The 24,512-nt window shown below is 39.9% G+C and overlaps 1 pseudogene; it reads left to right on the top strand.

Moving 5' to 3' along the window:
* Positions 1-9,010: 9,010 nt before the first annotated feature.
* On the top strand, positions 9,011-23,759 carry LOC106010643 (uncharacterized; annotated as a pseudogene).
* The last annotated feature ends 753 nt before the right edge of the window (positions 23,760-24,512 follow it).

The raw sequence follows: 24,512 nt of genomic DNA, 5'->3' as shown, positions 1-24,512 counted from the left end.
AACTGAATAACACCCTCTTGAACAACCAATGGGTCACAGAAGTAATTAAAGAAGAAATTAAACAGTTTCTACAAGTAAATGAAAATGCCAGTACAACACATAGGAATCTATGGGACACAGGGAAAGCAGTTCTACATGGGAAATTCACAGCAGTGAATGTCCATACTAGGAAAACAGAGAAAACTCAGATAAATAACCTAATGCAAAACCTCAAGCTCCTAGAAAAAGAAGAGCATAATGAATCCAAAGCTCATACAAGAGAGGAACTTATAAAGATTAGGGCAGAAATCAATGCAATGGAGACTAAGAGAACAATACAAAAAAATCAATGAATCCAAGAGTTGGTTTTTTGAAAGAATAAATAAAATCAATAACCCTTTAGCCAACCTTATCAAAAAAGGAAAGAAAAGGCACAAATACATGCAATTAAGAATGAAAAAGGTGAAGTCACAACAGATCCAACAGGAATCCAGAGGATCATCAATACCTACTTCAAGAACCTCTACTCCAATAAAATAGAAAACACAGAAGAAATGGACACATTCCTAGATACATACGAATTGCCCAAGTTAAATGAAGAAGATATAGAAATTCTAAACAGCCCAATTACAATGAGTGAAATTGAAAATGTAATTAAATATTTAGCAACAAAGAAAAGCCCAGGTCTGGATGGATTCATTGCTGAATTTTACAAGACATTTAAAGAACTAATGCCATTACTCTTTAAACTCATCAAGGAAATTGAAAGGGAAGCAATACTTCCAAATTCTTTCCTGGAAGCAAGTGTTACTTTGATTTCAAAACCAGGGAAAGACCCAACCCAAAAAGAGAACTACAGGCCAATCTCCCTAGTGAACATAGATGCAAAAATCCTCAACAAGATACTGGCAAACAGAATACAGAGGGTCATCAAGAAGAACATACACCCTGACCAAGTCGGATTTATCCCAGGGATGCAAGGATCGTTCAACATCCATAAATCAATAAATGTAATACACCATATTAACAGAGTCAAGGACAAAAACCATATGATCATCTCAATAGATGCAGAAAAGGCATTTGACAAAATCCAGCACCCATTTATGATAAAAACGCTACAGAAAATTAGAATGGAAGGTCTTTATCTTAATCTGAGTAAGGCTACCTATGAAAAACCAACAGCCAACATCATACTAAATGGTCAAAAACTGAAAACTTTCACGCTAAAATCAGGAACAAGACAAGGATGCCCACTATCACCACTCCTGTTCAATATAGTTCTGGAAACATTAGCCACAGCAATTAGAAAAGAGAAAGAAATAAAAGGAAAAAAGATAGAAAAAGAAGAAGTTAAACTGTCATTATTTGCTGATGATATGATACATTACATTAGAAGACCCAAAAAACTCCACCAAAAGACTTCTAGACGTAATTGACAGATTCAGTAGAGTAGCTGGATACAAGGTCAACACTCAAAAAACAATAGCCTTCTTATACACAAATAGCAGACTCACTGAGAGAGAAATTAGGGAAATAATTCCTTTTACAATACCATCCAAAAAATGAAACATTTAGGAATCAATCTAACGAAGGAAGCAAAAGACCTCTACACTGAAAACTACAGCACTCTCAAAAAGGAGATAGAGGAGGATACAAGAAAATGGAAAGACATCCCTTGCTCCTGGGTAGGAAGAACCAATCTAGTGAAAATGGCCATACTTCCAAAACTACTATATAGATTCAATGCAATGCCAATTGAAAGTCCAACAATATACTTCACTGAACTAGAGAAAACAATCCAAAAATTCATTTGGAACCAGAAGAGACCTAGAATATCTAAAGCAATTCTAAACAACAGAAACATGGCTGGGGGTATCACAATTCCCAACTTAAAATTATACTACAAAGCTACTGTGATAAAATTAGCATGGTACTGGCAAAGGAACAGACCTGAGGATCAGTGGAATAGATTAGAAGATGCAGAAACAACTCCAGACATGCTCAGCCACCTCATCTTTGACAAAGGAGCCAACCACCCTCATTGGAGGAAAGATAGCCTATTTAATAAATGGTGTTGGAAAAACTGGATTTCAACCTGCCAAAGATTGAAACTAGACCCATACCTATCATCATGCACTAAACTAAGATCGCAGTGGATTAAAGATCTAAATATTAAGACAGAAACACTAAACTTGCTGGAAGATAAGTTAGGTAGAACTCTTGAAGACATTGTCATAGGAAAAGACTTTATGAACAAAACCTCAGCAGCATGGGAACTAGCAGAAAGAATCAACAACTGGGATATCATCTTATTAATAAGCTTCTGCACTGCAAAAGAAACCACCAACAGAGCTAACAGACAACCTACAATATTGGAAAAAAATTTTAGCAGCTGTACCTCAGACAAAGGACTACTATCTAGAATATATAAAGAATTGAAAAAAATCAGAGCCCCAAATTCAATGACCCAATTCAAAAATGAGCATCTGAAATGAACAGACATTTCTCAGACAAGGAATTAAAAGTAGCAAACAGATATATGAAAAAATGTGCAACATCACTGGTCATTCGAGAGATGCAGATGAAAACAACACTGAAGATTCCACCTCACCCCAGAAAGAATGGCTGCTATCAAGAAATCAACAAATAACAAATGCTGGTGGGGTTGTGGGGGAGAAATGAACCCTTCTCCATTGTTGGTGGGAGTGCAGACTGGTGCAACCACTGTGGAAGTCAGTATGGAGATACCTCAGAGAACTAGGACTAGAGGTCCCATTTGACCCAGCTATTCCCCTACTGGATATCTTCCCAGAAGAATTAAAAGAATCATATCACAGTGATATTTGTGCACCCATGTTCATAGTGGCACAGTTTGTAATAGCTAAAGCTTGGAAGCAGCCCAAGTGCCCATCAACTGGAAATTGGATAATGAAAATGTGTTTTTTTAATAAAATGGCGTACTACTCAGACTTAAAGAATGAAAAACTAGAGTCATTTATAGCTAAATGGATGCATATCGAGGTCATACTCTTAAGTGAAATAAATAGGACACACGTGTAAATACCAAATAGTTTCTCTAGTGTGAGAAACTGAGAGTGTAAACAAGGGTTAAAATGATTAAAATGAATAATTGATAATTTGAAATAGGAAAAAAGGTCCAAAGATGAAGGAGTGAAGGGAGGGGAAGGGGAAAGGAAAAGAGGGAAAGGAAAAATTATGAAAAATGAAAAAAAAATAGAAATGAAATCTATGTAAATAGGGAAGGGTGGAGGGGGTGAAGGGCACACAGGGAATGTGGAAAAAAAATAAGAACCAAGATACATCATGTGCAGGTACAAACACCCAATGATAAATGTAAAGGAATTGTATACTTAAAATGTACCAATAAAAGAACTAAAAGAAAAAAAAAATAAAATAAATAAAAATTAATAAGTACTAGAAATCAATGGAAAACAGTTTTATCTTTATCACAGGTATTTATTTTTTTCAAACTTGAATACCATTAGTGTCTCTTGTTGAAAATGTGGAAAATAGGCCATACCACCATTCCCAGCACAGAGGAGGAGGCTTCAGGGTCACCGTGCCACTGCTCCCAGCACAGAGCAGGAGGCTGCTGGGCCATATTAGCACTACTCCTAGAATAGAATAGGTGGCTTCCAGGCCACTGTAGCACTGCTACCAGCACAGAGGAGGTGAGCAGCACACACACACCCCTCAAAATGAGAACACACATAAACAAGCCCCAAAACCAGCCTTCCAGATCACCTACAGAAACCTTAAAGGGAAACAAGATGGAACATTGTGATACTCAACCATCTAGACTCCCTGAACTGGCAACAAAAGAGGACCTGGAAAAAATGAAATCAGAAATAATTTCTTAGATAACAGAACAGATATATATCTAGAGAGGGCACAAATAAAAAAATAGAGGAGCTAAGGAACATGATGGAATCCCAACAAAGGAAACAAATTGAATCCATAAAACAGATACAAACAGATTTCCAGATTAAAAAGTCCATTGAAAGTCTACACAGCAGAACAAGCCAATGTGAGGACAGAATTTCAGGTATAGAAGATAAGATTGCAATTAGTGACCAGGAAAAGAAAAATTGCTTTTAAATTGTAAGGGGCCACGAGAAAGCAATCCAACACCTGCTAGACAATGCAAATAAGAATAAAATAAGAATGATCAGAGTCAATGAAGAAACAGAAATGAGCTCAGATGACATAAAAAACTGTTCACAGAAGTGATGCCAGAAAACTGCCCAAGCAGAGGGAAAGAACTTGACATACAGATAAGTGAGGCATATAGGACTCCAAATAGCGTTGATAAAAAAAATTCTACACATAGGCATATAATTGTTAAGATTCCAGAAACCCAACAGAAGAACAAAGTTCTACAAGCAGTTAGGGAAAAGAAACAAATCACATACAAAGGAAAGCCCATCAGAATCACAGCAGACTTCTCAACACAAACTCTCAAGGCAAGAAGAGCTTGGAGTGACATATTTGAAGCCCCAAAGGAAAACAGTCTCTAGCCCAGATTGATGTGCCCTGTAAATCTATCTTTCAAAATTATGGAGAAATGATACTTCCATGACAAAGAGCACCTTAGGAACTTCATGAATACCAAAAACCAGCACTCCAAAAAATTTTAGAAAATATCCTAGGAAAGGACAATGAGGATCACAACCCCAGGAAGCCCAGCAGAATAAATCTATCAGGCACGACAAGAAATTAAATGCAAAGAGGGAGAAACCAACAAAGAGAAAAAGTCATGACAATGATAAGTCAATTTGTATCACTTGTAACCATCAATGTTAATGGTCTCAATTCACCAATCAAAAGAAATAGACTGGTAGAATGAGTCAAGAAGCAAGATCCAACAATATGCTGTAGATAAGAAACACACTTAATTCAAAAACAAACTCATAGACTGAAAGTTAAAGGGTGGTGGAAAACAATACTCCATGTGACAGGAACTCAAAAAAAGCAGGACTAGCTATCCTCTTTGTAGATCAAGAGGATTTCAAACCAACACTGATTAAGACAGACAAAGAAGGACACTATATCCTTGCAAAGGGAACAATCAAACAGGAAGAGATGACAATCATAAATATCTATTCACTAAACACTAGTGTGCCCAACTACATAAAACAAACACTAATGGACATTAAAAATCATATAAGCACTAACACAATAGTAGTGGGGGACCTCAATGCCCCACTGTGACAAATAGATAGGTCAAATAGACAAAAAAATAATCAACAATATACTAGAACTCAATCAAACTCTTGAACAAATGAACATAACAGATGTTTACAGAGTGTTCCACCCAACAGAATGCAACAGTCAGAATACAGATTCTTTTCAGCTGCACATGGGTCATTCTCCAAAATAGACTGCATACTCACTCATAGAACGTATTTAAGTAAGTGCAAAGGAACTGAAGTAATCTCATGTATATTATCAGACCATAGTGCAATGAAATTGGAGATCTATTGCAAAAGAAACTGCAAAAATTTCATAAACACGTGGAAATTGAACAACACACTTGTGAATAACCAATGGGTCACAGAGGAAATTAAAGAAGAAATCAGATAGTTCCTTCAGTTAAATGACAATGACAGTACTACATATCTGAATCTATGGGACACAATGAAAGCAGTCTTACAAGGGAAATTCGTAGCAGTGAATACTCATATGAGGAAAACAGAGCAAAGTCAATTAAACAACCTGATGCTGAACCTCAAGCTTCTACAAAAAGAAGAGCAAGACAAATGCAATGCTCATACAAGGGAGGAAATTATAAAGATCAGAGCAGAAGTTAATGCAATGAAGACTAAGAGAATGATATCAAAAATCAATGAAGACAAGAGTTGGTTTATTGCAATAAGCAAAATTGACAAACCCTTAGCCAACCTTATCAGAAAAAGGAACGAAAAGGGCCAAATTAATGCAATTAGGAATGAAAAGGATGAAATTACAGTGGACCAAGCAGAAATCCAGAGGATCATCAATATCTACTTCAAGAACCTATATGTCAATAAGATGGAAAACACAAAAGAAATGGACAGATTCCTAGATACGTATGAATTACCAAAGTTGAAAGAAAAACAACTAAAAATTCTAAACAACACAATATCAATCAATGCAATTGAAAACATAATTAAAAACTTACCAACAAAGAAAAGCCCAGTTCCTGATTGCTTCACTGCTAAATTCTACAAGACATTTAGAGAGGAACTACTGCCACTACTGTTTAACCACTTCAATGAAGTTGAAAGGGAAGCAATACTCCCCAATTCATTGCTGGAAGCAAGCATCACCTTGATCCCCAAAGCAGAGAAAGACCCAACTGAAAAAAGAGAACTATAGGCCAATCTCACTAATGAACATAGATGCAAAAAAATCCTTAATAAGATACTGGCAAATAGAATGCAGAAAACCATCAAGAAGATCATACACCCTCACCAAGTGGGATTCATCCCAGGGATGCAGGGATGGTTCAACATATGCAAATCAATAAAGGTAATACACTATATCAATAGAGACAAGGACAAAAAAATACAATCATCTCAATAGGTGTAGAAAAAGCATTTGACAAAAATCCAACATGCATTTATGATAAAAACCCTACAGAAAATTGGAAGATGGTCTCTACCTCAATCTGATAAAAGCCATCTATGAAAAACCAACAACCAATATCACACTAAATGGTCAAAAACTAAAATCATTCCCACTAAAATCAGGAGCAAGACAAGGATGTCCACTACCACCATTCCTGTTCAACATGGTTTTGGAAACATTAGCCATTGGAAACACAGCAATTAGACAAGAGAAAGAAATAAAAGGACTAAAGATAGGAAACAAAGAAGTCAAATTGTCACTATTTGCAGATGACATGATACTCTATATAGAAGACCCCAAGAACTCCACCAAAAGTCTTCTAGACTTAATAACCAAATTCAGTAAAGTAGCTGGATACAAGGTCAACATACAAAAATCAATAGCTTTCCTATACACGAACAGATTCACTGACAGAGGAAATGGAGAAACATCTCCCCTCAAAATAGCATCCAGAAAATGAAATGTCTAGGAATCAACCTAACAAAAGAAATCAAAGACATCGTCTCTGAAAACTATAGCACTCTGAAGAGATTGAAGATGATATTAGAAAATGGACAGATATCCCCTGCTCCTGGGTAGGAGGAAGGATCAACATAGTGAAAATGGCCAGACTTCCAAAACTGCTATATAGACTCAATGCAATCCCAATGGAAATACCAACAGAATACTTCACAGACCTTGAGAAAACAATACAAAAATTCATTTGGAACAAGAAGAGACTCAGAATAGCAAAAGCAATTCTAGGTAACAGAGACATGGCAAGGGTATTACAACACCCAACTTGAAACTATATTACAAAGCTACTGTGATAAAAACAGCATGGTGCTGGCAAAGAAACAGACCTGAAGACCAGTGAAACAGATTAGAAGACACAGAAACAACTCCAGACACACTCAGCCACCTCATCTTCAACAAAGAAGTCAAACACCCTCACTGAAGAAAAGGTAGCTTCTTTAATAAATGGTGCTGGAAAAATGGGGTTTCAAAACCCTTGCCTCTCACCATGCACTAAACTAGAATCAAAATGGATCAAAACTCTAAATATTAAAACATAAACACTAAACCACCTAGAGCATAGGTTAGGTAGAACTCTTGAAGACACTGGCATAGCAAAAGGCTTTATGAACAAAGCCTCAGTTGCCCATGAAGTAGCACAAACAATCAACAAGTGGGATCTCGTCTTACTAAAGAGCTTCTGCACAGCAAGAGAAACCACCAACAGTGGAAAGAGACAACCCACAGTGAGGGAAAAAAATTTTTACCAGCTGTTCCTCAGACAAAGGTCTACTATCTAGAATGTAAAAAGAACTTGAAAAAACTCAGACTTCTCAAATGTAAAAACCCAATCCAAAAATGGGCATCTGAAATGAACGGACATTTCTCAAAGAAGTAGAAACAGGAAATAAACATATGAAAAAATGTTCAACGTCACTTGTCATTTGAGTGATGGAGATGAAAAGAACACTGAGTTTCCACCTCACCCCAGAAAGAATGGCTGCTATCATGAAATAAAACAATAACAAATTCTGGCAGGGCTGTGGGGAAAGAGGAACACTGCTCCACTGCTGGTGGGAGTGTCGACTGGTGCAACCACTGTGGAAATCAGTATGGAGATACCTCAAAGAACTAGGACTGGCAGTCCCATTTGACCCAGCTATTCGCTTGCTGGGTATCTTCCCCAAAGATTTAAAAGCACCATAACATAGCTGATATGTGCACCACGTTCATAGCAGCACAATTTGTAATAGCTAGAACATGGAAACAGCCCAATTTTCCATAAACCAGTGACTCTATAAAGAAAATGTGGGGGTTCTTGTAAAATGGAGTACTACTCAGCCATAAAAAATTAGAAATTAGAGATATTCATAGCTAAAATGATCCACATTGAGGTGATAATCTTAAGTAAAATAAATAGGACACACGTGGGTAAATAGTGAATAATTTCTCTGTGTGAGAAACTGAGAGTGTAAATAAGGACTAAAAGGTATAATAGATAATGCGACATAGGAAGAAAAGGGGCAAAGAGGAAGGGGAAGTGGGAGGGGTAGGGGAAGGGAAAGAAGGGAATGGAATTAATATGGGAAAATGGAAAAATGGAAACAAAGTCTTTGTAAATAGGGAAGGGTGGATGTGTTGAAGGGAGGGCAGGGGAAGGGGAAAAAAATAAGAACCAGGAGAGATTACGTAAAGGTGCAAATTTCCAATGAGCGTGACGTTCTCCGCAAGCAGCTGCTGGCCGGCCGGGATTTAGCTCAGTGGTTCCGCCACCAGCCGCATAAGCGCAGGGACCCGAGTTCCATCCCCGGTACCAAAAAAAACTGAAACAAAAGCACCTGCTGGTGCTCCTTGTCGCCAGGAAGGAACAGCAACGAGAACTGATGGGGACACGTGGCACACGGCCATGACAGTGCCAGTGCCACTTCGGGATCAGCACCCACAGTTTACGCACGAGCGAGCGGGAGACAGAGTGAAGCGACTCCAGCGTCTGCCAGCCAGCACCCCACCACACAGGCCTCTGCACGGAGAGCAGCCTGTGAGCCCAGGTGGGCCGACAGCGACCCGGTGGCGTCAGCACCTGCGCTCAGTCAGCGCCTTTCTTCTGACCTGATTTGATGCTGGTTTTGAGCAGAGAGAGGGTCAGCACACACCTCTGGGCCACTGTACCGCACTCTCATGGGGCTGCCCTGGTAGACAAGAGGGCTCTGGGCAAAGAGCCAGCAAGCTACAGCTGAGCAGTGTGTGTGGGTGGATGAAAGGGAGCATCCCAGGCCCTGGGGGACACTGGAGTGGAAAGAAGGGACTGGTAGCAAAGGCTCCCGAGAGTCCAGAGCTGGGTCCACCTGCCAGTGACCAGGAAGGACCCAGGGAGAAAGCATCCTGGCCTGAGCCTCCCCAGGGACACTTCTGACCACCCAGCCCCAGACACTCCACTGGGAGACTCCAAAGGCAAGGCTGGACCAGCACCAGAGAGAAGGCTGTGGACTCAACAGTCTTAATAACAGCTCAAGTCCAGCTGTCTTCCTGCTTTTTACGCAATGCTTAGTTATGTATGACTCACATTCAAGAGACTGGGAGCTCAGTATTGATTCCACCACTCACTCAAAGTAGGCCAGGAGACATGTAGACAAGTTCTCTGGGCACTCGCCCAGCCCCAGCACTAGTCAGGGAAGGGGAGGGGCTCAGTTAAGTCACCGAGCAGTGTGAAACTCAAGCCCCGCCCCTAGACACAGGATCCCAAGGCTATGTCCCTGCCCCTCCTGAGGCCACAGGGGCAGCCAAGGACCCCAATTCCTAAGATCTCCCAAACTTAGGACGTTCCATGTCTCCACCTGAGGTGACAATGGCCTCCTCCGATCTGCTGGGGAACTCGATTTTCCTGCCTTTATTTCCTCTCCCTCCCTCTTTCAAAAGCCGCTAATAGTTTCATCAGTAGAATTCAGCTCAAAGCCCCTTTACACTCTAATAATACACATTCAAATTAACAAAAATGCAAGAAAAGAGGGTGTGGCCTGAGCCTCATTCCCCGAGCCTGGAAGACCGCGCACAGTGAGTTTTCTGAGGAGAGGACTACTGTATGCAGCTAAGCCTGTGCCCTGAACCTTGGAGGCCACTCACCAGACTCTGACACTGCACTGGCTCACTTTCACGAGTTTTCATCGGAATTTCCACGGGAACATTCCAGGTCCCACTTTTTTTTTTCAAATAAAATCCAATGCATTGACGAAACAGCTCTTACCTGTTGCTTAGCCTCTGTTTCCAGCTGTTAATCAAATCTTCAAGTCAGGTACAGTAATACACACATATAGTCTCAGCATTCGGCGTGGGGGGGAGGCAGGAGGATCACAAGTTCCAGGTCAGCCGGGGCTACAAAGTGAGATCCTGTGTAAAAAAAAAAAAAAAGGTCTGATTAATCCAGATGGGAAAAACATCCCTTACTCTCATCTCCTATGAGCCCGCTCAATTTTCACCTGGCCTTTTATTATTTTATGATGTCAGAACACACTCCTGTTTAGCATATTTTTGTTGTGCAGGCTAAGTGACAACCAATCTCACCGGTAAAAACACCACTAGCAGCACCCAAAAAACCAAAACCAAAAACCAAAATGCGGGCGGCAGACCCATCTGTGTTGGTGCACGGTGACCCCAGAGAGGCTCAGAAGCTCCAGTGAGAAACAACGGACTGGGGAAGGTGCAGCAGGCTCAAGAGAAGCCCAGCGCTCCAGTGAGCGGGAAAAGTGGCGGTTGATTCACTCTGAAAGCGACTCCTTCCACACGGCAGCCTGGAGGTGGAGAAGCAACCCAGTGCACGGCTGCCATATTTGAAAGGCTTTAATCCTCAGCCATTTTAAGAAGGGGTTACTTGTTTGACTCTGAAGTACAGAGCAGCTGTAGCTCACGGTCTCCGGAGTCTCTGACCGCCGTGACTGGGTGGCAGATGGCTGTAAGCGGTAGTAACGGAGGCAGCATCGGCTAGACACAGAGCCCCCCCCCCCGGAAGTTCAAGCTCAGGCCTGGAATGACGAGGGCCCTGCCCTATCTGCTGAGAGGCCAGGCCAGTCCCGTGGCTTTTGCAGAGTCTGGTCTGAAGTGCTGGCACTGAGTCCGGGCCCACATCCAGCACAGAACTCGGTGCTGTTTGTTTTCTTCATCTACCAGTGTGACCGGGGGCCTTAAAGCTAGGAAGGGCAAGGCGTGACGTAGGGTGCACAGAGGCACCCAGAACCTGGAAGAGACTGTCGTGGGAATAGGCATGGAGTAGACACAGCTGACCCAAGGAAAGGCAAGGGAGGACTCGGCACTCATTCACGGAAGTGTTCCTATCCAACTCTGCTGGCAATGCGAATAAACCACTCGTTTAAAAACACGGGGGAATTTCTTTTAGAATCATTCCCTTTTTTCATTGTTTTGTTTTGTGAAGGTTTTGGGTTTGTTCTTTTTAGTTTTCGTTTAATGTTGATGTTTTTCAAATTCTTTTTTCTGTTGTTTTCTGTTACTTTTATCTCATTTTATTAATTTTCTTTCACTTAACAGGATCCATTATCTCGTGTTCCCTTCCTCCTCACTTTCTTTTTCGGTATAGGTCAGATTTTACTTCTTTCGTCCTCCTGTTCCCCACTGTTTCTACCTGTACTATTATTAATATTAATGTACATTGATCTTTAGAAACTTAGTTAACTCCATGCTGTGATTGTTGAATTCTCTTCTATTGCTAACGGTAGTATAGCTGTTGTGCCTAGTACATACTCACTGTGTATCAACATTTGGATTGACTTTGTGCCCATATTACAACTGTATATGTCTTTTCTATGGTTAAGGGTGCTACAGTGGTAGTTTGGATTGGTTCTTATGACATGTAATATCCACTTTGTTTTTGACCCCTGGGGGCGTATTTTGAGACAGGGTCTCACTGTGCAGTCCCCGCTGGCCTTGAACTCACTATGGAGCCCACTTGTCCTCAAACTCCTAGCACTCTTCCTGCCTCAGCCCCCCAAACATTGTTGCTGAATTTTTGCTATTGCCAAGGAGCACAATTGTTACTATTCATTGGTTTTCACTGTATGCCTAAATCTGGTTTGTCTTTGTGTCCTCAAATACACGTGAGACTTCTGGGAAGATGGCAGAGTGATAAACAGCAACAAATTAACCTCTCCAAGATTTGGAATCCAGACACTGGAAAATAACAACTTGAAGAACAAAAGGAGGGAAGAGGACCCCTGGGAGCCAGGAAGGAGCTGAAGGGCAAACTGGAGCCCACAGAAGTGAATGAACAGACCACAATGCAGAAAAAGGAGGTGGTGAAGTGCATTTTCTCCCCAGCTCCCAGCAGGAGAGAGGAGGATTAAATCTGCTGAGACATTGAGGGTGGCTGACTTGAGGCCTCCAGGGAGAAACACACAAGTGGGACAGAGCAGAGGATGCTGTGCGCCACAACAGCTGGTGAGCGACTCCAGTCCAAGCCACTGCTGTGCCCCCGGGAGAGGGTGCTCCCCGTCGGGACTGTTTTAGGGAGGGGACAGCCGAGCACAGGACTTGGAGCAGCGGTGGGCTGACTTCATCTCAGGGCTCCTCATGTAGATATCCCACAGTTACTGGGTGAGGGACAACGGAGATGTTCAGGGTCAAGGAGGTGAGGTCAAGCTGGCAAAAGACACCAAGAGTGTTGTAGGCTGAACAACTCAGGCCCCAACCCCATGACCAGAGGCCAGGATCAGCCTGAAATTCTGTGGAGTTGAAAGGCCCAGAGCCAGGACCTGCCCTATTCCCACGGCAGCTGTGCCAGGATTGTCCGGCACCCTGCCCTAGTCCCGTGGCAGGAGTGCTGGCCCCATCCAGCTTGGATCTGGGAGGCCTCTCTATTGTCCTCCTGTGTCTACCGGTGACAGTGGAGGCACAGCCTGAATTGGACGCTACCCAAGAACTGCAGGGCCCAGGAGGTAACCACAGGCTGAAAATCACAGCGATCTCTCTCTCTTTGCTCCTTTCCTTTGTGGGGAAAGATGGGGGACAGGCAGGGAAAGGTAAGGGCCTAGGTGAGGTGTCGCAGATCTTGACTGGAGAGAGTTAGGCCTCTGCTAGGGAGAGCAATGAAGAGAAGCAGGGAGAATTGATAAGCAGGTAGTTTGCCTCGAGTTAGGGCCCTAGTTTGCTCTTCTCCACCTCCAGTGAAGCCCAAAGGAGACAGAGTACTGAGGGGGCTGTAGTATAAAAATTCCAGTATGTAACATATACACTGACCTGGACACTCACAGATTCATATACAAAGACGTACATATATTTTCTTAGTCTCTCACCATGTTAACGCAGTACATGTACCCCTTTGTAATTCCTAACTTGGCATTGAATGTGAGGCTCCGCTATGAAGCTCAGCGATATCGCCTTGACAAAACAAAGATGACAAAGGGAGATTACCCAAGATTTTGGACATGGGCAAGAGAGAGGGTCAGTGGCCAAATTAGGGATCTCAGAGCCTAACATAGCCAGTCAGGTTATAATAACTCTCAATAGGGATGTGCTGTTCTTGGCATAAAATAAAATGGGCTAAGATCAAAGACCCTTATGGGCCAGTATTTAGCTCAGTGGCACTGCACCTGCCTTGAAAGCACCAGGTCCTGAGTTTGATCCCCAGTACTGAAAAAGAAAAAAGAAAGAAAGAAAAGACCGTGAGTAATGACTCTGGGCTCCCTACCTGACTCTGACAAGGCCTAGGTCTGTCTCCTCAGTTTTCCTCCTCTTTCCAATACAGTGATTTTGTTTCCCCTCCTAAACTTATATCTCTAACTCTTTATTGGTTTAAAGTTTATGAACCTGTGATAAAATCTACGCGTAACAGATGTGACATCTTGATTGTTTGGTTTTGGTTTTCCATGAGTATGAATGTTTTTAGTTTTTTTGTTATGTTTTGTTCTTGTATTTGTTCTTCCCCTCCTGTTTTCTTATGAAGCTTGGGTAATCTTCCTTTATCTTTCAGACTTGCTTCTAATCACTTTCTCTTCTTTCATTTCTCTATTTTACCCTCCTATCCCTTTAAAATTTTCTCCTCTGAGGGTAAAATCACTCTACCGAGGAGATATCTACTGTGTGTTGTTTTCAGATTTGTTTTAGATTTGGTTATATAACTATAAATCGTGTACCCATGACTTAAGGTGGCAAAAGCAGTTACAACAGTTTGTCATTTCTAGACTGTGCTTGATGCTATCATTACTGCTGATTGCACTACTTTAGCCAGGGTGACATAGTTGCTGTGATCACTATTGTACATCAATACTGATATTGTCTTGGGGCCATGAACAATATCATGGCCCAGAACCAAAGCACTGGGTGCTCGGACAAATAGGCAGCAACTTCTTGTCCTTAATAAATTGAAGAGGCAGGGTCTTGGAACAGGCTCTAAGGCTAAAATTAGTGGGTTAAACCTAGAAGACACCTCTGAGGAGTGGCCCGTTCCTCAGGAGGCCTTGATACTCATAACAAGGCTACCTACCAAAAGCAATTTACAAGCCCCAATGCAGAACACAAATTTGTAAGAAGTGGAAAATGAAGAGACATTGACGCAAGATTTAGCCCCAGACCTCTAGCTCAACCAGGGCAAAGCCAGGGGTCACTCAGGTAGAAGACCTCAAAAGCCACCCAGATTAACCTTCGGAAATGGTAGCAGTAGAAGTAACAAAGCAGATAAATAAGGACCCAGAAAAAATCTGAAATGATTTCACAGATAACTAAAGACATGATGGTCATAATGAAGGACATGGCTACTGAATCTAGAGTACATAAAGATGAAAAAATGTAGAGGGGATTGGGAAAGTGATGGAAACCATGAATGCCCAACATAGGAAAGAATTGGATTCCATGAAACAGATTCAAAGAGATATTCAAGAGATTAAAAATTCTATTGGGAGTATATGCAGCTGAACCCACCAATGTGAAGACAGAATATTAGATCTAAAAGACAGGTTCATAGTTAGCAATCATCAAATTAAGGACTTCCAAAAATAGCAAAGGACCATGAAAAAAATCAATCCAACAGCTGCTAGATGATACAAAGAAGAATAACACAAAACTGATCAGAATCAATGAAAAATCAGAAGCTAGCAAAAAGGGCAGAAAAGAACCTGTTCACAGAAGTAATAGCACAAAATTTATCAAGGGTGGAAAAAGTTTTTAACAACAGGTAAGTAAAGCATACAGAGCTTCAATTAGCCATGATCAGAAAAAAATAAATCAAGGCATATAATAGTTAAGATTACAGAAATTCAACAGAAGATTAGAGTATTAAAAAGCCATTAGAGAATTTCTCATGGTCCCTTACAATTTTGAAGCAATTTTTCTTTTCCTAGTCACTAATTGCAATCTTATCTTCTATATCTGAAATTCTGTCTTCACAATAGCTCATTCTGCTGCATAGACTTTCAATGGAGTTTTTAATCTCCTGGAAATTTGTTTGCATCTGTTTTATGGATTCCATTTGTTTCCTATGTTGGGATTCCATCATATTCCTCAGTTCCTCTATTTTTTTATCTGTATCCTCTCTAGATTTATTAATCATGTCTTGCACCATGAGCAAAATCTTTGCTGTTATCTGAGTAATTATTTCTGATTTCATTTTTCCCAGATCCTCTTCTGTTGCCAGTTCAGAGAGTCCAGGTAGCTGGGTATCAGAGTGTTCCATCTCGTTTCCCTTTGGTGTTGCTGCAGGTGATCCAGAAGTCTGGCTCTGTGGCTTGTTTACCTGCCTTCTCATTTTGATGCCCGGGGGTGGGGGGAGGTGGGGGGGTAGGGTGGGTGTGCCCTGAAGCCTCCTGCTGTCTGGGAGCCCTTATTTCTATAACTCTTACATGCAGTTCTGTAATGTATAACATAACATAAAACTACAGTACTATACTGTACAGTACAATCAGCAAAAATTACAGTGCTTTATAAAAGGTGTACTGAACAAAATAAAGATATCGAGGCTCCACCAACAAGATGTACAGAGCTGTATATAAAGAAAAACTAGTTCATACATAAGTCTGAGCAGTGAATTGTAAGTCTTAACTGTGTGTCTCAGTTGTAAGCCTAAACAGTCATTAAACTGATTACTTGTTAAATGAATATGTGTTACACACCATATTTTCAAATTACTTAGATGAAAATGGTTTTCTTAAGAACACATACTCTCCAGTAACCTCTGAAATACAATACAGCAACAAACAACAAATCATCCCATTAGCTGGGTTGAGGTATTATTGATCCTGCACATGTGAGAAAAAGCAGGGATTCAAATTTTTCAGACAATCCAGGGTATCTTATGATACAGCAGTAATATACAGTTTGCTCATCAATAATCATGATTGCAGAACAGATCCAATCCAGATATGATCTTTATTTTCCATTTTTTTTTTTTTTTTTTTTGGTACCCGGGATCAAACTCAGGACCTTGCACTTGCAAGGCGAACACCGGAACCACTGAGCTAAATCCCCGGCCCTCAGATATGATCTTTAGTGAATCAAAAAATCACCTAATCCTATATTTCCTCACATGCCCTCTCCTGGCATCTTAGCCATTTCCAGGAATTCTTCAAGGTTACATTGAACACGTGGTGGTTGATATTGCTAAAAGCTGTGTCTTAAAATGGAATTTTGGTTCTTTAATAAGGGAGCCTCTGCAGGTTATTGCAAGGGATCAATGGAATTCAGATATTACTAACAAGATACCACAGAACCGTGAACCTGCTTGACTCTGTAAAACTCACTGGAAATGGCAAATGTCCTTGACAGTGAAAGTGGCATTAATGGAGCCACCGCTCTGTCCGCCTCTGCGCTGAACACTTTGGAGGATGGAAAGACATGTAAAGTGTGTAGTAAAGGAGCTGACTAGCCGGGGCAAGGGGCAGGGGTAAGGCAAGAATAAGACAAAAAACCATCACAGAGCTAAGAATAGCAGTGACACTTAATTGTTCAATTGTTTCCTGTGCTTCAGAGGTGTATATATAACCCTTGAGAAAATATATAAATTATATCGCTATAATATGCTAGTATGATATGAGACATTTCTACATACCAAAAGGTTTCAAGGATAACATTACTTCTGAAGAGTTTGTTTATATCTGAAAATTTATTTCACCCCAAGTGAATCAAATTTATTATCCTCTGAGGTACTTTTGGAAGCGAACAGTCCTTAGAAATGAACCCAATACAGAGAGTGCAGTGATAAATTTTTCTGACCCTTTGTCACAGCTGTTCTGTCTGTATCATATGTGATTAGTATGTCTCATAAACTCATGTTCCAAATCACTGCCTTCTGCATCAAAACTGGGTAACCACAAATTTTATGAGGTTGATCTTTTTTGTTGCAGTATCCAAACTATAAAAGATAGCTTATTTGTCCCCAGTATTAGACACCATAGAAATAATATATATTTTGAAGACATCTGTCTTTTCATCAATGCTATATTAATTTGCGCAGCATGCTTAGTGAGTGCACCTAAAATAGAAGAGGCTGCATGCGTTCTTCGTTCAATGACTGACCCTGTTCCTGCGATTAGGTCACAGAATGAGTGGGGCTAGATGAGGAATTGTGCACAGTATGTACTTTACAATATTCAGAACGAAGATTCAGTCAAAGGAAACTACAGCTTTGTGACTTTGCTCTTATTTGTGTAACTCTTACATGCAGTACTATAATATATATGGGAACATAAAACTACAGTACTGTACTCCAAAGTACAATCAGCAAAAATGAGAGTATTGTATAAACAAGGTGCAGTGAACAGAAAAAGACACTGAGCTCTATCAATATGTGCAGAACTGTACAAAGAAGAGGATGGGTCACAAGTCTGAGTGGTGGGTTATAAGTCAGAAACAAATTGCCTCAATTGTAAATCCAAACAGTCATTAAAACAGACAGGTTGTTGAAGGAGGAATATCTGTATTGGCTTCAGTGTTCCTGTCTAGGATGTTCTTGAGTATTTTCTGAAGTACTGCTTTAGCAGCCATATGTCTCTTGAGTTGGTTGTTTTCATGAAGTGTCCTTACTTCTTCACGTATTTGAAAGACAGCTTTACTGGGTAAGTTAAACTAGATTGGAAGTTATTCACTCCAGGACTTGAAATACACCACTCCAAGTTCTTCTGGCATTTAAGGTTTGTGTTAAGAAGTCTATTGTAATTGCAATTGGGTTACCTTTATTGGCAATTTTTTGTTTTTCTTTGCTTTAAATTTTTGTTGGGGTTTTTGGATATCTGGCAGTGTAAGAAGGATATGCCTTGGTGAGCTTTTTTTCACCATAGTTTTTGGTGTTTTCTAAGCCTCATTTACTTCTAATATTTTTTTGTCTTTAGATATTGATTGCCAGTAAATTCTGCCTTACAGAGTGGTCAAATAGGAGCAGATGAAGAAATTGATGACTTCAAAGGAAGGCTAGCTGAAGTAGAAGAAATAATAGCAGAAAAAGAGGCCAAAACCCAAGCTATTCTTTTAGAGATGGTAAGACAATTATCTTTGTTCAAATACTTGTTTTGTAGTATATTTAACACAATTTATCTATTTTTGGCTCTTGTCTTAAAACAGCAAAAATTTAATGAAGAGTTATTTTCTGGATTAAATTTCATAGGCATAATAACACATGAGAGTAAACTTGGTGCCATTTTTAAAAATGGAGAGTGGATACCTAATTCATAAGTATTAATTTCAGTTGTTAAATAGTCACATGATTAGATTGAATATATCATGGTGCCACTCAAATACTGAGGTTAAATGGAAGAATAGGGGTTGAGATGTAGCTCAGTGACAGAGCGCTCAGCTTGTGTAAGGACCTGTGTTAAATCCCTAGCTCCACTGAATAAAAAGTACATCTATACCTAGAGGAATAGTGGTTAAAGAAGAGAATAAATCCAGGTGGAAACTGAGCCCTCTACCATATACTTTCTCTATATTACTAATAGTATGGAGTCATTTGGGGAATAATCATTGTGATCTATTTTAAAATTTATATATCGTTGACTTCTATTTTTAACTTTTTTCTCATCTTTGGGAATTTTTCTACTATGATTTTATAAACATATTAATTCCATCTATGTTATCTTCTAGCTTTTCCCTAATTCCAGTTAGCCTTAGGTTGGTGGTCTTAGTGTTGTCTAGTAGCTGCTGGATGGTCTTTCCTTCTCTTTTCTTTTTTTTTTTGGTACTGGGGATCAAACTCAGGTCCTTCTGCTTGTGAGGCAGGGGCCAGAACCACTGAGCTACATCCCCGGCCCTCTTTCTCTTTTCTTTTGTGGTCATTTGCCACAGTGTGTTTCTGCACATTGCAAAATATCTTTCCGCATGATTAAGCATTAGTCCTCAATTTCAGACTGGCTGGTCTGTGCTGGGGCTCTCCCTGGGCTGGGCACATGGGCCACTGTGTGTGGCTGGGAGGTGCACAGTCCCATTGTCCTCCCTGGGCTGGGTGCACAGCCCTATTCTGTGGCCAGGGCCATGGCATTCTGGTGGTTGGTCCATCTCCACATTTTCCCCTCTCTTACACCTTAGAAATTTTTATATATCAGTGACAGCTAAGCATTTGATGTCAGTGAGCTATAAGCTAATATGTCTTCCTTAATGTAATTCTATTGTTAGACATTCTCCAATGACTACTATAATACTTTCATTAGCATTTCAAATTATCATTCATGAATTTTACTTTGTTTGATTACAGTTTTGTCTATGAAACCAGTTTAAAGTTTCACAATGCTGTCAAAATACAATCAGAGAAGGAAAGGATCTAGTTTTTTAAATAATAATTTGAAAATGAATATATTTTCTATATTCTTTTAGAACAAGTCATTAGATATTCATCTACCCCAGTTTTTTTTAGCCCCACATCTGATATACTAGGCCCTCTCCAGACAGTGTAGGAATAAAATGGGTTAACCAGCAGGAGAAGCAGTATTCCCATTCTGCTGTTTCTTTAGCAGTGGATTCCCATCTCGCATCAAAGTCCTGTGTGACAAGAGCATGGGGGTGAAGGGTAAGTGTTTGATGACCAAGGCATGAAGTAGCTACTTGTGGGACTGAGCCTCATTTCAACTGTTTATGAGTAGATCTGAGATATTTCGTGTTGTGAGTCTCACTCTTCTTCCTGGAAATATACTTCTGCTGATTGAGGAGGCAGTGACCTTTGAGGATGTGGCTGTGGACTTCACCATGGAGGAGTGGGCTTTGTTGGATCCATCCCAGAAGAAGCTCCACGGAGATGTGATGTGGGAGAACTTTAGGAATGTGACTGCTGTAGGTAAGAAGCAAGATAGCATTTCTCATGTATGCAATCAGGGAGCATTGCTTATTGTTCGTTCAGCAATGCAGTTTACTTTACTGAATTATGAAAATATTTTGCTGAATCTTCTGGGCATGGTCACACTAGACCATGAATCTAACTGGAAGGTAATAATTTTTATGTAATGTAGTAACTCATCGTTACATTTCTTCTTCTACACCTTAGGAAGAATCTGGGATAAGCAGCAAATTGAACATGAGTACACAAATTATGGGAAAAATCTAAGGTAATTTGCACTCATGGGAGTGTTCCTCAAAGATCATAAATATTAAAGCTAAGCAAACTACACAAATAAGGCCATGTTCACAAAAATACAGGCATGAAGGCATATTCCTGTAATATCAGCTCTTGGGTGCCTGAGGCAGAATTGCAAGGAGTTCAAGTTCAACCTGCTACATAGGAAGCTCGAGCCTGACCTGAACTACACAGGGAGACCTTGTTTCAAAAATCAAATGAACAAGCAAAATGAGCCCATGCTCAAATTTCTTTAATTGCACAAAATTTCTCCAAAGATGCACGTGTTTTGTATCTAGAATCTCATAAAATATGTGAAATTTCTCAATATCTGACATATAGGCAGTACTGATATTATACCACATGACATTATGTAATATATGATAGTAAACTATTTTCCATGCTTAAGATTATAAAACTGTTATTTGAAATTGAATGTAGGCATTGATTAAAGGTATATATTAAAAAGTTTGTGTTTAGTTGAGAGCCAAGTTCAATATTTCTAATTACATATATATATTTTTTCAAAAGATTGTTTTTTATCAAATAAATTATGTAAGTAATGCTGTATGTATTTAAATGTGGTATACACATGAAATATTTGCAACATTGGAAACCTTGAGGAACTACTCAAAATCGAAATGAATATTTTTTTAACAATACCTATTTTCAAGCAATCCTCAAAAGCATTTAGTCTATTTATGTTCTGAAATACAGTATTAGAAGGCACCTTCCCATACTTACTATGGAAATGTTTTCCTGAAAAAATTAAAAATAAAAATTTCATTTGATCCAGCTATACTTTACTGAGGTTATTCCCCTAAAGTTAAGAATACACTGATACATTCATAACCATGTATGTAGTAGTAAAACTTACAAAAGTGAAGGTCTGGAAAGAGCCCAGAGGCCCATTCACAGAGCAGTAGAAAGGAAAAATGGGACAGCCTGGGAAGAATGGAGCATGCTAGGAAGTTGAGGGACATCATGCTCAGTGTGGGCAATTCATTGATTGATGAGACTCAGTCTCATAGTAAAGAATAAATAACTCTGAGAAGGTACCCTGGGTTTAGCCTCTAGCACTGAAAATAATGTGGAGTGTACATATAAGGGAATGATATTCAGCCATAAGGGAGAATGCAATGATGTCATTTTCCCAAAAATGAACGGATCTGGAACCCATATTATATTAAATAAGATAGACACAGAAAGTACAATATTACACGTTCTATTTTGTATGGGGAATGCAGGATATGAATTCAGAAGTAAAATAAAGAAGAGATGGTAGAAAAAGAGAGAGATATTTTGGCAAGAGTGGAGAGGCTCAGCGGAAGGAGGAGGGGTAGAGTCATGGGGGAAAAGGGTATGGAAAATAATCAGCATATGGTATACATAGGTACCAACTGTTCACAATGAAAGTCACTTGCATGTGTTCCAAACTCCCAAATGAATACTATCTTGGTACAAGCTCTTTCCAGGCCACCATCCAGAGTGTACAGTAAATTCATGATCAAACTTGCTTAGGAGGCATCAAATCAGGTCTCCTCCTGGTAAACATTAATATAAAGAGACTTTTAAATGTGACTGGTTGTTTTGTTATTTTTTTTTCTTTGACAGGGCTGCTGAGGTAGATAAATGCTGTCAAGACAAATTATGGTATGAACATGGAGAAATGGTTTTTTTGACTCCTGATACAAATGTGCACATGAAACTGCTTGGTGCAAAAGCAGATGAAAGCCTTGCATGTGGAAGCCCTCGGATTAGTCATTCCCCACCACCATGCCCTCATATATAACAGTGGGCTCAAGTCATATGAGCTCTATGGATCTGAACAGAAGCTTACTGAGTGGACCAGACATGGGGAAACCTCCACTGACTTGCAGTCCTTTCAGAAACTCGCAAAGGCAAATCCTGAAGAAAAACCCAATGGGTATAATCAGTGTGGAAAATCCTACTCTGATTGCACTGAAGGAAGTAATGCTAAAGAGAAATCCTTTGTTTATAAGCAAGATGTGAGAGCCTTCAGTACACCTCACAATGTGGAAAAGGTTTGAATTCTCAACATGATAACCAGAAACATGAAAGTGCTCACAGTGGGACAGAATCATATGTATATAAACACAGTTGGAAATCCTTAAATAATAGTACTTCATTGGCTAATCATGACAAAACTCACATTGGGGGAAAACCCTATGTATGTAAGCAGTGTGGGAAAGCTTTCAGCCCACAGAGTGGTTGTCAAAGACATGAACAAACTCACACTGGAGAGAAACCCTATGAATGTAAGTAGTGTGGGAAAACTTTCAGAACAAACAGTAATTGTAAAATACATGAATGAACTCACACTAGGGAGAAGCCCTATATATGTAAGCAATGTGGCAAAACTTTCAGGACACAGAGGCATCATAAAATACATGAAAGAATTCATACTGGTGAAAAACCCTGTGTATGCAAGCATTGTGGGAAAGCTTTCATAGCACAGAGGCAGTGTAAAAAACATGAAATGACTCATACTGGGGAGAAACCTTATGTATGTAACCAATATGGGAAAGCTTTCAGTTGGCACTGTATATATAAAATACATGAAAAAACTCACACTGGGGAAAAACCCTATGCAGGTAAGCAACGTGTGAAAACTTTCACCCTGAAGAATTATTGTCAAAGCCATGAAAAAACTCACACTGGGGGGAAACTCTATGCATGTAAGCAATGTGGGAAAGCTTTTACCAGACACAGTCATTGTCGAAGACATGAACGGACTCACACTGGGGAGAAACCTTATGTATGTAACCACTGTGGGAAAGCTTTCAGCCGGCACAGTTCTTGTCAAATACATGAACAAAATCACACTGGGGAGAAACCCTATGCATGTAAGCAATGTGGGAAAGCTTTCACCCTGCAGAGTTATTGTCAAAGACACGAAAAAACTCACACCGGGGAGAAACCCTATGCTTGTAAGCAATGTGGGAAAGCTTTTACCAGACACAGTCATTGTCAAAGACATGAAAGGACTTGCACTGGGGAGAAACCCTATTTATGTAAACAATGTGGGAAAACTTTTAGGACACAGAGTAATTGTAAAAAGCATGAGGGGACTCACACTGGGGAAAAACCCTGTCCATGTAAGTAATGGGGGAAAGCCTTTACCAGACACACTTGTCAAAAACACGAAAGGACACAAACTGGGAACAAACCCTGTGTATGAAAACAATGTTGGAAAACTTTCAGCACACAGAAGGGTTGTCAAGGCATGAAAGAAATCACAGTAGAAACCCTGTGTGTGTAAGTAATATGGAAAAGCCTTTTAGCTACTGTAGTAATCAACATAGAGATTAAAAAATTAAGAGAGGAAATTAATTTTGAATATATAAAGTGACTGGCACTGACATGAAGGGACAATACAATTCTATACAATATAATAAAATCTTTCAGTACACAGGTATTATTACATACCTGAAATAATGGATAGAACATAGAATCTGAACATATGTGAGCAATGTAGGAAATGTTTTATTTTTCTCAGTGCATTGAGGTCCATGAAAGAAGTCACATGATAGGGAAGCCATATGTATGCAATAAATATAGGAAACCTTTCCACTTTTCCATTTAACTTAAAAAATATGAAAGAACTTTGACTGAAGAGAGAGCCTATGAAAATAATGTGTGAAAACTTTTTATGATTCTCATACCATCAGAAAACATGCACAATCTCAAAATGAGATGCAGTATAAATACCAAATGTGAGAAAGCTAATAATGAGAGTGACAGAGACAGGTGTGTTAGGGTTCAGATAGACTGTTTCAAAGCGCATGTGCAGAGATGGTCTTCCTCCAGTTTATCTTTGGATTAATGCACAGATGAGGCTGGAAAGTGCATAGTAATG

The sequence above is a fragment of the Heterocephalus glaber genome, unplaced genomic scaffold, assembly GCF_053883595.1.
Source record: "Heterocephalus glaber isolate CG9 unplaced genomic scaffold, H.glaber_assembly_v1.0 deba00000768, whole genome shotgun sequence".
In the NCBI taxonomy this organism is placed as follows: Eukaryota; Metazoa; Chordata; class Mammalia; order Rodentia; family Bathyergidae; genus Heterocephalus; species Heterocephalus glaber.
The sequence above is the reverse complement of the archived record's forward strand: the minus strand, read 5'-3'. Positions and strand labels throughout refer to the sequence as shown.